Below are 13,717 nucleotides of genomic sequence, written 5' to 3'. Positions count from 1 at the left end.
GGTCAAGCGGCGTCACAACACATACACCATATATATGCAACAGGGGCGTAGTTGGGTCAAAACATTCGGGGCTTGAGCTTGTCCAGTGCCCCGAATGTTATGGCCTGGTAGCCTTTCTTTTATTTATTTGGCTATTCCAGGGCCCCTTAATATTGATTGGATCTGGGCAACCCACCACAGATAATCCCCCCACCCCCCTTGTACTTGTTCCGCTGATTCGCTACTTGCGGGCTGCACGGGCATGAGTTCAGTCACTTTGGTGCACAATCCCGTCCTGCGGCGCGCGATCCCGTGCCTGCGGCGGGTCTCGCGGGAGGTCACGGGTCTCGCGGGATCACGCGCGCAGGATGGGATTGCGCACCGAAGTGAATGAACTTATGCCCGTGCAGCCCGCAAATAGCGGATCAGCGGAACAAGTACAAGGGGGGTGGGGGATGATCTGTGGAGTTGCCCAGGGTCCACTCCCATCAATATTAAAGGGCCCAAGCAAAGATTGAAAACATAACAGATATTGGAAAGTTACCGAATGTTGTATTATATAATGACTGCAGTGTACAGTACTGCACTTCATTTGCGTAAACCAGAACACCCCTTTAAGCATGCCTTTAATGTGCAATATCAACACAGACCCTAGCAACGCCCCTGATAGACAACACATATAAATACACTGTATACATGGTACAAACGTACACATAAATACACCATATACTTGGTACACACACATAAATGCACCATATATATGCGACACACATAAATACACCATATACATGGTATATATACATAAATACACCATATATACACTACACACACATACCACACAACTTTTAAAAAGCCTAAGGAGCTAAACTATGGAATGGAAGCTCATCTCCAGCTGCCGATGTAATTTTAACAACCTGAGGGAACTGGCTGAATCCCATGCCTGCTTATGTGTGAACTAGGCCTAAGGCCTCATGCACATGACGGTGCCCATATTTTGTGTGCAATCCGCATTTTTCTCACTCCCCAGCCATAGTTCATCGTCCCAGCCTCAGATCACAAAATCAAAAATCCACTTACCTCTCCTGCTCCGGACGCCACAGCTCCTCACCACCAGTGATCTGTCTTCTTCTTCCTGACGACCAGGAAGCGGTGAGTACAGAGCCTTCACCGCTTCCTGGTTCTCTGGTACTAATGAAACGCTTCCATAATGTCTGCAATAGTGACAAGAATATGACATGTACTATAATTTGCGGAAAAAAACAAACGGATTTGGACAGCACACCGATGACATGTCAGTGTTTTTGGTCAGTATTCTGATCTACTGTGCTTTTTGACATCCAAACGGCACCAAAAATATGCAGTACATCTGCAACGAGTGACTTGACTAAAGCTATATTAAACATTAGATATCAATACTCTGGGGACATTTGAATATTCTGCAGGTAATCTGAGGCTACATCACATTGACAGAAGTTTGGAATATCTTGTGTTTTTTTTCATCTTTTGAAACATCCGGAAATATGTAAAAAAAAAAAGGTGCTATTACAGCGTGTGGTCTACCACAAAATCCGTAGTCCACGGCCATGTGTAGTCTCTCCCTTGTACTGATATCGTAGCATATTTGTCTGACATTTTAAGTGGAACCTTGCAGTACTGTCACCTTGTTCTACCTGAGTGTATTTTGCATGCCTCATGTGCCTTTCCCATCCTATGGCCCTCTCCTGCGGCTCCTCCAAGCTGTACGTCTTCACCATCTGGCCAAAGGGAAAGGAACTGCCAGAGACACAGAGGAGATTGAGAAGAAACCAAAAGCACAAGGCATGCAAAGGATACGACTGTAAAATATAAAGGCTCCTGGGGCAACATCTGCAGGAGAAGGCGTCACCGACCCTGCCCAACCGCAGCCGAACTCTGCAGGATCAATCACCCACTCTTTGCCATGGCTATACAATAGTGTTGTCCTCTAGCCCGCACACTATAGTAGAACTGATGAAAAAAATGGAAGTCAATCAGGGAAAAAAAATATGTCGCCCAACAAATTAGAAAGTTCCTGTGTCGAGATCCTGACAGAATCTGGTCAAACAAATGGACTCTTTTAACCATGATGGAAGCCACTCTGAAAATCTAGGGATCAGATTGAAAGAAAAAAGAAAAAGAAAAGTCAAAAGGAGGATTGAAAAGGCTAGCCAACCATGATCCCGACCTGTTGTCTGTGGATAATTTCTATCATTCTGTAATAATAATATGAATTTCCATAATGTGATTATGTGCACATGTCAGATCATTAGGCGCTATTCACACTGGCGTTACGCTATTCGTTTTTACAGAAGCCATGACAGGTTTTCAATTGTACAGTACTATACTGTATTGTATTTGTGTATATAGATCATTGTTATCATATTATGTAGTAGGACTCTCTCATATATTTACAGTTTTTCAGAAAAGAAGGAATTGTACAATCTATATGTGCGACCAAAATAGATTCCTGATAAAATGTATTTTTTTGTATTTTTTATTTTTAGTGGAGGACCAAGCAAAATGAGTGCAAAAGATTTGTTTGGTAAGTTCCGTATCAATTCTGCATATTTGCCTCACCCTTGTGTCCTGTATATATGTATATTACTTACAGCACTGGTTTCTACAGCACTTTCCTGTGTCTTTTTAAAGTAAATTGAAAGGGATTGCATGGGATTATTATTTTTTTAGTTACCTCTCTTAATTCTGAATAGCAACTTTAATTATTGTATAAAAATAGTTTTGCATTTCTTTGGTATCTGGGGCTAAGTTACTGCTGCAAAGCAGGCTCATAGGCAGGGGCGTAGCTCAAGGCTCATGGACCCTGGTACAAGACTTCGGCTTGGGCCCCCCCTTCCGTCAGTGGTTTGTGGCAAGGGGCAGGGAAGCACATAGCCTTCATGTTGCCTGAGGAAAATATGGAAACTGTGCCAGATTCTCAAACTCACCCCTTCCCTCCTGCCAGAGGTGTAACTTAGGGTACTTTCACACTAGCGTCTTTCTTTTCCGGCGCTGAGTTCCGTCCTAGGGGCTCAAATCCGGAAAAGAACTGATCAGTTTTATCCTAATGTATTCTGAATCGAGAGCAATCTGTTCATGATGCATCCAGTTCAGTCTTTTTTACTGATCAGATTTTTCAGAAAATTGTAGCATGTTGTATTTTTGCTTCCGGACAAAAATCCGGAACACTTTGACTGAACGCCGGATCCAGCATTTTTCCCATTGACTTGCATTAATGCCGTATTCGGCGCCGTGTGTTCCGTCAAACTGGATCCGGCTTTTGCATGTTAAACCCGAAAAATTTGAAAAAAAGTTAAAGTCCATAAATGGCGGATCCGTTTATTCCAATGCATTTTTTTATTGTGATCAGAATCCTGCAACGGAATTGCCTGCCGGATTCATACAACGCTAGTGTGAAAGTACCCTTAACCAGCATGGACTTTCTATAATAGCGATGTCTTCTTGTGCAGCACAAGGGTTTTTGGGCCCCCTCAGGCTCCTAGGCCCGGTAGCGACTGCTACCTCTGCACCCCCTATAGCTACGCCCCTGCTCATAGGCCTTATACCACATTTATCAAGGGTTTTGGACACTTTTTGCCCTTTGTCCACTAAGTGGGCATGGCTTAGTGGAAAGCAGGTGTGTCTTAGGGAGGAGAGGGTATGCCTCAAGCTGTAGTTTTGTGCACCGAAATTGCATCAGAATTTTGGTGCACATTTCTGGCACAAAGTAAGATAACTCATAGGCAGTATAAACTTAGGGATCTTTCGCACAAGTGAATTTTCTCTCTGGATGCAATGCGTGTAGTGAACACGTAGCTTACGGACTGAATCCTGACCCATTCATTTCTGTGTACAAGAACATCATTTTTTACGCATAATTTTTGCTTTCAGGAGAAATTGCAGCATGATATATATTATGCATTTTTCATGCAGCTCTGACCCTATAGAAATGAATGAAAAACGGAAGACATCCGGATACAATGTGTTTTTCACTGATGGTTGCTAGAAATGTAAATTTTTGTCCTTCAATTTTCTTCCCTCGCATGAAAAACACATGCAAAACGGTACAGAAAAAACTCACACACTGAACACACAAATGCAGTACTTTCTAGCCTGTGGGCATCGGCTTCAGTGATGTCAGTACATGTACAGTACGTAACTAAAGCCCATGCCCACCAGCTGGAGAGTACTGGGCACATGTCGTCCATAACCCCAAATTAAGGGGTTTGTACAGGATTCGAAAAGCATGGCTTCTTTCTTACAGAAGCAACTCTACAAACAACTCGGGTGGTATAATGAGGCTGAGCGGCAATACCACCCACGGCCTGTAGACAGGAGTGGTGCTGTTTAAGAAACCATGTTTTTCTAATCCTGTACAACTTCTTAAAGCATAGGCACTTAGATTTACCCCCAATCCGTTCAGTTTTTAGTTAAGTTACGTCATATCACATACTGTATATTTCAGTGGATGACTTGTATGTAAAACGGACAAGAAAAGGAAATGTTACATTTTTTTTCCAGGGCCATGAAACGGATATACTTTTCTGCGCCCCCCTAAAATTAATAGGTCCACATCCGATTTGCAAAAAATGCGTATTGGATGTGGACCGAAACTACGGTCGTGTGAATGAGGCCTTATGTGCAGATTTGAGGCTCAGTCAGTATGAGATTTGGTTTAATTCCCTAATGATAGGTGCCACCGATTAACGTAAGATATTATATGATACCTTCAGAGGTTTCATCGACTAGACAAAATAACCCGTCAACTCGCCACCGAATAAATCGTCCTCCAAACATAAAGTGATCGTACTGGTCTCATCAAGTAAAGGGTGTATTAGACTAGCAGATTGTCTGCCAGATCATCGCTAATGAGCGCTTGTATGAACGCTCGTTAGCGACGATCTGGCAGTGTAATACTGCCGCCGATTACCCAATGAACGGGCAATCCAGATTTTTAAGAAAGCTTTAAAAATCATTGTTTGCCTGTGGCAGATCGTGGTGTCTAATCACAATCTGCTGCTGGTATGGGGACGACTGATGGCATTAGCGATCGCTCCTCCCCATACTGTGGAAGAGATCGCTGAATTTAATAGCAGCGGTCTCCTCCACTGACGAGCAAGTGGTTGCCAGGAAGGAGCGCTTACCTCCTGACAATCGCCTGCATGATCACTGTATGTAATACAGCCTTAAGAGCGCAGAGTCATAAACATGTGTCAAACAACCATAAAATATCATAAAGTGCAAGGTATCACCGCAACCAAGTGTTTAGTGAAGCCTGTCAGGAACCTAGGAGGGTGTAACCAGTAATCTGGGGTTAAACTACACTAAGGAGGGTTGATTGGTAGACGTAGGTGTGTTCAGACGTGATCGGGACGCTGCTTCCTGTACAGAATTTAGTTGTCTGTCCAGCTATACCTGTTAGGAAGCACATCTTGCACTTCGAGATATTGAGATCTTACCTATAGAGCTGCAGTTCTGCGTGATCAATGAATCAGTTTCAATATGCACCATGGGAACACCCACCAATCCAAGGTTTGTCTGAGAAACGTTCTGCTAGACCTCACAAGTGTATGACGTATGTTATGGGATTATACTGGTATTATATGATATGTTTTACCTTACAGAACAGAGGAAAAAATACTCCAACTCAAATGTCATCAAGCACGAAACATCTCAGTACAATGTGGAGGTAAGTGCAGGGGTTCCTGAGTGGTGGCAAAGAACGGGTTCACGTCACAGCAAAGATACTATGCAGTGGATGTGGCGAGGTTGACCATGAGATTGTGCAGATTCTGTGCCGGGGTTGAGGGTGAGGAGATAATAGCACTGTGTTACATAACAGGAGACGCTAATATGATGCATGTACAGTACACAGGTGCAGTAGGCTACTTTCACACTTGCGTTGTTGTTTTCCGATATTGAGATCTGGCAGGGTATCTCAATTCCGGGAAAAACATTTTCCGTTTGGTCATCGTGCATTCTGAAGATCCCTGCAGGATGCATCAGGATGTCGTCCGTTCTGTCAGCATTCCATTATGTGACCGGACACAAAACTGCTGCAAGCTGCGGTTTTGTGTCCGGTCATAAAAACGGGAAAAGAAAAGATCCGTATTTTTAGGAGCCTAAAGAAACTGATCCGTCACCTGTTGACTTTCAATGTATTTAGTGATGGATTCGTTTTTTTCATTTTGATTTCACACAACCGCATCCTGATGTGCAAGATCAAAACGGATCAGTTTATTTACGGTACTGAGATCCTCTGCCAGTTCTCAATACCGGAATTAACAACGCAAGTGTAAAAGTAGCCTTAGATGACGTATGTACATATACTCATGTGTTTGATATTGTATCAGTGTAGTCATCATGGATACAGCACAGCAATGTGTGCCTCTCAAAACTTCCCTATGGGCTGGTTGAATATCTATGTAGCACGTATGTTTTCTCTATATGTTCCGGTGACTGTTGACATATCTACTGCATGCGGTTCTTACTGTAGGACAGTATCACGGGATAAGCCTGGATCTATGTAGATATTTTGATCCATTGCTACATTGTATTTATTTGTATTTGTAGATAGATGGATACTGTATAGTTATACGGTAGGGATGAGCGAACTCGAACTGTATAGTTCGGGTTCGTACCGAATTTTGGGGTGTCCGTGACACGGACCCGAACCCGGACATTTTCGTAAAAGTCCGGGTTCGGGTTCGGTGTTCGTCGCTTTCTTCGCGCTTTTGTGACGCTTTCTTGGCGCTTTTTGAAAGGCTGCAAAGCAGCCAATCAACAAGCGTCATACTACTTGCCCCAAGAGGCCATCACAGCCATGCCTACTATTGGCATGGCTGTGATTGGCCAGAGCACCATGTGACCCAGCCTCTATTTAAGCTGGAGTCACATAGCGCCGCCCGTCACTCTGCTCTGATTAGCGTAGGGAGAGGTTGCGGCTGCGACAGTAGGGCGAGATTAGGCAGATTAACTCCTCCAAAGGACTTGATTAACTGATCGATCTGCAGCTGTGGATCATTGAGCTGCTGATCCTCAATTGCTCACTGTTTTTAGGCTGCACAGACCGTTTGTCAGTCTCATTTTTCTGGGGTGATCGGCGGCCATTTTGTGTCTTGTGGTGCGCCAGCACAAGCTGCGACCAAGTGCATTTAACCCTCAATGGTGTGGTTGTTTTTTGGCTAAAGCCTACATCAGGGTGAAGCTGTGACACCAAGTGCATTTAACCAGCAATAGTCTGTTCATTTTTTGGCCATATACAAAATCAGGGGCAAGCTGCGCCTGTCACCAAGTGCATTTAACCCTCAATGGTGTGGTTGTTTTTTGGCTAAAGCCTACATCAGGGTGAAGCTGTCACACCAAGTGCATTTAACCAGCAATTGTCTGTTCATTTTTTGGCCATATACAAAATCAGGGGCAAGCTGCGCCTGTCACCAAGTGCATTTAACCCTCAATGGTGTGGTTGTTTTTTGGCTAAAGCCTACATCAGGGTGAAGCTGTCACACCAAGTGCATTTAACCAGCAATAGTCTGTTCATTTTTTGGCCATATACAAAATCAGGGGCAAGCTGCGCCTGTCACCAAGTGCATTTAACCCTCAATGGTGTGGTTGTTTTTTGGCTAAAGCCTACATCAGGGTGAAGCTGTCACACCAAGTGCATTTAACCAGCAATAGTCTGTTCATTTTTTGGCCATATCCCAGTCTAATTCTGTCACTAAATCCATACCGGTCACCCAGCGCCTAAATACTAGGCCTCAAATTTATATCCAGCTAAATCTGTCCCTAGTGCTGTAGCTGGGCGAGTTATTTAGTGTCCGTTCAAGCACATTTCTTGTTCTGGGTTGAAATACAATTCCCAATTTAGCAATTTCATAATTTAGTGGTTCCTGCTATATCAGAGCTCTTTGAAATCTATCCCAAAAAGGGTATATAATATTGAAGGTGCACATAGGGTCATTCAGAGTAACTTCACACACACCCGCTACTGTGTATTTCCAAGTCTAATTCTGTCACTAAATCCATACCGGTGACCCAGCGCCTAAATACTAGGCCTCAAATTTAATTCCCTCTAAATCTCTCGTTACCCACCGCTGTACTGTTGTTGCTGGGCAAGATATTTAGTGTCCGTCAAAGCACATTTTTTGTTCTGGGTTGAAGTACAATTCCCAATTTAGCAATTTCATAATTTAGTGGTTTCTGCTATATCAGAGCTATTTGAAATCTATCCCAAAAAGGGTATATAATATTGAAGGTGCACATAGGGTCATTCAGAATAACTTCACACACACCCGCTACTGTGTATTTCCAAGTCTAATTCTGTCACTAAACCCATACCTGTCACCCAGCGCCTAAATACTAGGCCTCAAATTTAAATCCCTCTAAATCTCTCGTTACCGTTGTCCTGTTGTAGCTGGGAAAGTTATTTAGTGCCCGTCAAAGCACATTTTTTGTTCTGGGTTGAAGTACAATTCCCAATTTAGCAATTTCATAATTTAGTGGTTCCTGCTATATCAGAGCTATTTGAAATCTATCCCAAAAAGGGTATATAATATTGAAGGTGCACATAGGGTCATTCAGAATAACTTCACACACACCCGCTACTGTGTATTTCCAAGTCTAATTCTGTCACTAAATCCATACCGGTGACCCAGCGCCTAAATACTAGGCCTCAAATTTAATTCCCTCTAAATCTCTCGTTACCCACCGGTGTACTGTTGTTGCTGGGCAAGATATTTAGTGTCCGTCAAAGCACATTTTTTGTTCTGGGTTGAAGTACAATTCCCAATTTAGCAATTTCATAATTTAGTGGTTTCTGCTATATCAGAGCTATTTGAAATCTATCCCAAAAAGGGTATATAATATTGAAGGTGCACATAGGGTCATTCAGAATAACTTCACACACACCCGCTACTGTGTATTTCCAAGTCTAATTCTGTCACTAAACCCATACCTGTCACCCAGCGCCTAAATACTAGGCCTCAAATTTAAATCCCTCTAAATCTCTCGTTACCGTTGTCCTGTTGTAGCTGGGAAAGTTATTTAGTGCCCGTCAAAGCACATTTTTTGTTCTGGGTTGAAGTACAATTCCCAATTTAGCAATTTCATAATTTAGTGGTTCCTGCTATATCAGAGCTATTTGAAATCTATCCCAAAAAGGGTATATAATATTGAAGGTGCACATAGGGTCATTCAGAATAACTTCACACACACCCGCTACTGTGTATTTCCAAGTCTAATTCTGTCACTAAATCCATACCGGTGACCCAGCGCCTAAATACTAGGCCTCAAATTTAATTCCCTCTAAATCTCTCGTTACCCACCGGTGTACTGTTGTTGCTGGGCAAGATATTTAGTGTCCGTCAAAGCACATTTTTTGTTCTGGGTTGAAGTACAATTCCCAATTTAGCAATTTCATAATTTAGTGGTTTCTGCTATATCAGAGCTATTTGAAATCTATCCCAAAAAGGGTATATAATATTGAAGGTGCACATAGGGTCATTCAGAATAACTTCACACACACCCGCTACTGTGTATTTCCAAGTCTAATTCTGTCACTAAACCCATACCTGTCACCCAGCGCCTAAATACTAGGCCTCAAATTTAAATCCCTCTAAATCTCTCGTTACCGTTGTCCTGTTGTAGCTGGGAAAGTTATTTAGTGCCCGTCAAAGCACATTTTTTGTTCTGGGTTGAAGTACAATTCCCAATTTAGCAATTTCATAATTTAGTGGTTCCTGCTATATCAGAGCTATTTGAAATCTATCCCAAAAAGGGTATATAATATTGAAGGTGCACATTGGGTCATTCAGAATAACTTCACACACACGCTTCTGTGCATTTCCAAGTCTAATTCTGTCACTAAATCCATACCGGTGACCCAGCGCCTAAATACTAGGCCTCAAATTTAATTCCCTCTAAATCTCTCGTTACCCACCGCTGTACTGTTGTTGCTGGGCAAGATATTTAGTGTCCGTCAAAGCACATTTTTTGTTCTGGGTTGAAGTACAATTCCCAATTTAGCAATTTCATAATTTAGTGGTTTCTGCTATATCAGAGCTATTTGAAATCTATCCCTAAAAGGGTATATAATATTGAAGGTGCACATAGGGTCATTCAGAATAACTTCACACACACCCGCTACTGTGTATTTCCAAGTCTAATTCTGTCACTAAATCCATACCGGTGACCCAGCGCCTAAATACTAGGCCTCAAATTTAATTCCCTCTAAATCTCTCGTTACCCACCGTTGTACTGTTGTTGCTGGGCAAGATATTTAGTGTCCGTCAAAGCACATTTTTGTTCTGGGTTGAAGTACAATTCCCAATTTAGCAATTTCATAATTTAGTGGTTTCTGCTATATCAGAGCTATTTGAAATCTATCCCTAAAAGGGTATATAATATTCAAGGTGCACATTGGGTCATTCAGAATAACTTCACACACACACGCTTCTGTGCATTTCCAAGTCTAATTCTGTCACTAAATCCATACCGGTCACCCAGCGCCTAAATACTAGGCCTCAAATTTATATCCCGCTGAATTTGAATACAATACATTGGGCCAAATAATATATTTGTTGTTGTGGTGAACCATAACAATGAGAAAAACATCTAGTAAGGGACGCGGACGTGGACATGGTCGTGGTGGTGTTAGTGGACCCTCTGGTGCTGGGAGAGGACGTGGCCGTTCTGCCACATCCACACGTCCTAGTGTACCAACTACTTCAGGTCCCAGTAGCCGCCAGAATTTACAGCGATATATGGTGGGGCCCAATGCCGTTCTAAGGATGGTAAGGCCTGAGCAGGTACAGGCATTAGTCAATTGGGTGGCCGACAGTGGATCCAGCACGTTCACATTATCTCCCACCCAGTCTTCTGCAGAAAGCGCACAGATGGCGCCTGAAAACCAACCCCATCAGTCTGTCACATCACCCCCATGCATACCAGGGAAACTGTCTCAGCCTCAAGTTATGCAGCAGTCTCTTATGCTGTTTGAAGACTCCGCTGGCAGGGTTTCCCAAGGGCATCCACCTAGCCCTTCCCCAGCGGTGAAAGACATAGAATGCACTGACGCACAACCACTTATGTTTCCTGATGATGAGGACATGGGAATACCACCTCAGCATGTCTCTGATGATGACGAAACACAGGTGCCAACTGCTGCGTCTTTCTGCAGTGTGCAGACTGAACAGGAGGTCAGGGATCAAGACTGGGTGGAAGACGATGCAGGGGACGATGAGGTCCTAGACCCCACATGGAATGAAGGTCGTGCCACTGACTTTCACAGTTCGGAGGAAGAGGCAGTGGTGAGACCGAGCCAACAGCGTAGCAAAAGAGGGAGCAGTGGGCAAAAGCAGAACACCCGCCGCCAAGAGACTCCGCCTGCTACTGACCGCCGCCATCTGGGACCGAGCACCCCAAAGGCAGCTTCAAGGAGTTCCCTGGCATGGCACTTCTTCAAACAATGTGCTGACGACAAGACCCGAGTGGTTTGCACGCTGTGCCATCAGAGCCTGAAGCGAGGCATTAACGTTCTGAACCTGAGCACAACCTGCATGACCAGGCACCTGCATGCAAAGCATGAACTGCAGTGGAGTAAACACCTTAAAACCAAGGAAGTCACTCAGGCTCCCCCTGCTACCTCTTCTGCTGCTGCCGCCTCGGCCTATTCTGCTGCTGCCGCCTCGGCCTCTTCCTCCGCCTCTGGAGGAACGTTGGCACCTGCCGCCCAGCAAACAGGGGATGTACCACCAACACCACCACCACCACCTCCGTCACCAAGCGTCTCAACCATGTCACACGCCAGCGTTCAGCTCTCCATCTCACAAACATTTGATAGAAAGCGTAAATTCCCACCTAGCCACCCTCGATCCCTGGCCCTGAATGCCAGCATTTCTAAACTACTGGCCTATGAAATGCTGTCATTTAGGCTGGTGGACACAGACAGCTTCAAACAGCTCATGTCGCTTGCTGTCCCACAGTATGTTGTTCCCAGCCGGCACTACTTCTCCAAGAGAGCCGTGCCTTCCCTGCACAACCAAGTATCCGATAAAATCAAGTGTGCACTGCGCAACGCCATCTGTAGCAAGGTCCACCTAACCACAGATACGTGGACCAGTAAGCACGGCCAGGGACGCTATATCTCCCTAACTGCACACTGGGTAAATGTAGTGGCAGCTGGGCCCCAGGCGGAGAGCTGTTTGGCGCACGTCCTTCCGCCGCCAAGGATCGCAGGGCAACATTCTTTGCCTCCTGTTGCCACCTCCTCCTTCTCGGCTTCCTCCTCCTCTTCTTCCACCTGCTCATCCAGTCAGCCACACACCTTCACCACCAACTTCAGCACAGCCCGGGGTAAACGTCAGCAGGCCATTCTGAAACTCATATGTTTGGGGGACAGGCCCCACACCGCACAGGAGTTGTGGCGGGGTATAGAACAACAGACCGACGAGTGGTTGCTGCCGGTGAGCCTCAAGCCCGGCCTGGTGGTGTGTGATAATGGGCGAAATCTCGTTGCAGCTCTGGGACTAGCCAATTTGACGCACATCCCTTGCTTGGCGCATGTGCTGAATTTGGTGGTGCAGAAGTTCATTCACAACTACCCCGACATGTCAGAGCTGCTGCATAAAGTGCGGGCCGTCTGTTCGCGCTTCCGGCGTTCACATCCTGCTGCTGCTCGCCTGTCTGCGCTACAGCGTAACTTCGGCCTTCCCGCTCACCGCCTCATATGCGACGTGCCCACCAGGTGGAACTCCACCTTGCACATGCTGGACAGACTGTGCGAGCAGCAGCAGGCCATAGTGGAGTTTCAGCTGCAGCACGCACGGGTCAGTCGCACTACAGAACAGCACCACTTCACCACCAATGACTGGGCCTCCATGCGAGACCTGTGTGCCCTGTTGCGCTGTTTCGAGTACTCCACCAACATGGCCAGTGGCGATGACACCGTTATCAGCGTTACAATACCACTTCTATGTCTCCTTGAGAAAACACTTAGGGCGATGATGGAACAGGAGGTGGCCCAGGAGGAGGAGGAGGAGGATGAGGAAGAGGGGTCATTTTTAGCACTTTCAGGCCAGTCTCTTCGAAGTGACTCAGAGGGAGGTTTTTTGCAACAGCAGAGGCCAGGTACAAATGTGGCCAGCCAGGGCCCACTACTGGAGGACGAGGAGGACGAGGATGAGGAGGAGGTGGAGGAGGATGAGGATGAAGCATGGTCACAGCGGGGTGGCACCCAACGCAGCTCGGGTCCATCACTGGTGCGTGGCTGGGGGGAAAGGCAGGACGATGACGATACGCCTCCCACAGAGGACAGCTTGTCCTTACCCCTGGGCAGCCTGGCACACATGAGCGACTACATGCTGCAGTGCCTGCGCAACGACAGCAGAGTTGCCCACATTTTAACCTGTGCGGACTACTGGGTTGCCACCCTGCTGGATCCACGCTACAAAGACAATGTGCCCACCTTACTTCCTGCACTGGAGCGTGATAGGAAGATGCGCGAGTACAAGCGCACGTTGGTAGACGCGCTACTGAGAGCATTCCCAAATGTCACAGGGGAACAAGTGGAAGCCCAAGGCCAAGGCAGAGGAGGAGCAAGAGGTCGCCAAGGCAGCTGTGTCACGGCCAGCTCCTCTGAGGGCAGGGTTAGCATGGCAGAGATGTGGAAAACTTTTGTCAACACGCCACAGCTAACTGCACCACCACCTGATACGCAACGTGTTAG

The 13,717-nt window shown here is 45.6% G+C and overlaps 1 long non-coding RNA gene across 1 annotated transcript in view; it reads left to right on the top strand.

The window, feature by feature from the left end:
• The window catches only part of LOC122920133, an 82,204-nt gene extending 76,521 nt beyond the window's left edge, over positions 1–5,683 (top strand). Inside the window, exons 3-4 of the long non-coding RNA XR_006386880.1 lie at positions 2,502–2,539; positions 5,619–5,683. This is a non-coding gene — a long non-coding RNA (uncharacterized LOC122920133). The remainder of the gene's footprint in view (positions 1–2,501; positions 2,540–5,618) is intronic.
• The last annotated feature ends 8,034 nt before the right edge of the window (positions 5,684–13,717 follow it).

This window comes from Bufo gargarizans, chromosome 10 (genome assembly GCF_014858855.1).
Source record: "Bufo gargarizans isolate SCDJY-AF-19 chromosome 10, ASM1485885v1, whole genome shotgun sequence".
Classification (NCBI taxonomy): Eukaryota; Metazoa; Chordata; class Amphibia; order Anura; family Bufonidae; genus Bufo; species Bufo gargarizans.
The sequence above is the reverse complement of the archived record's forward strand: the minus strand, read 5'-3'. Positions and strand labels throughout refer to the sequence as shown.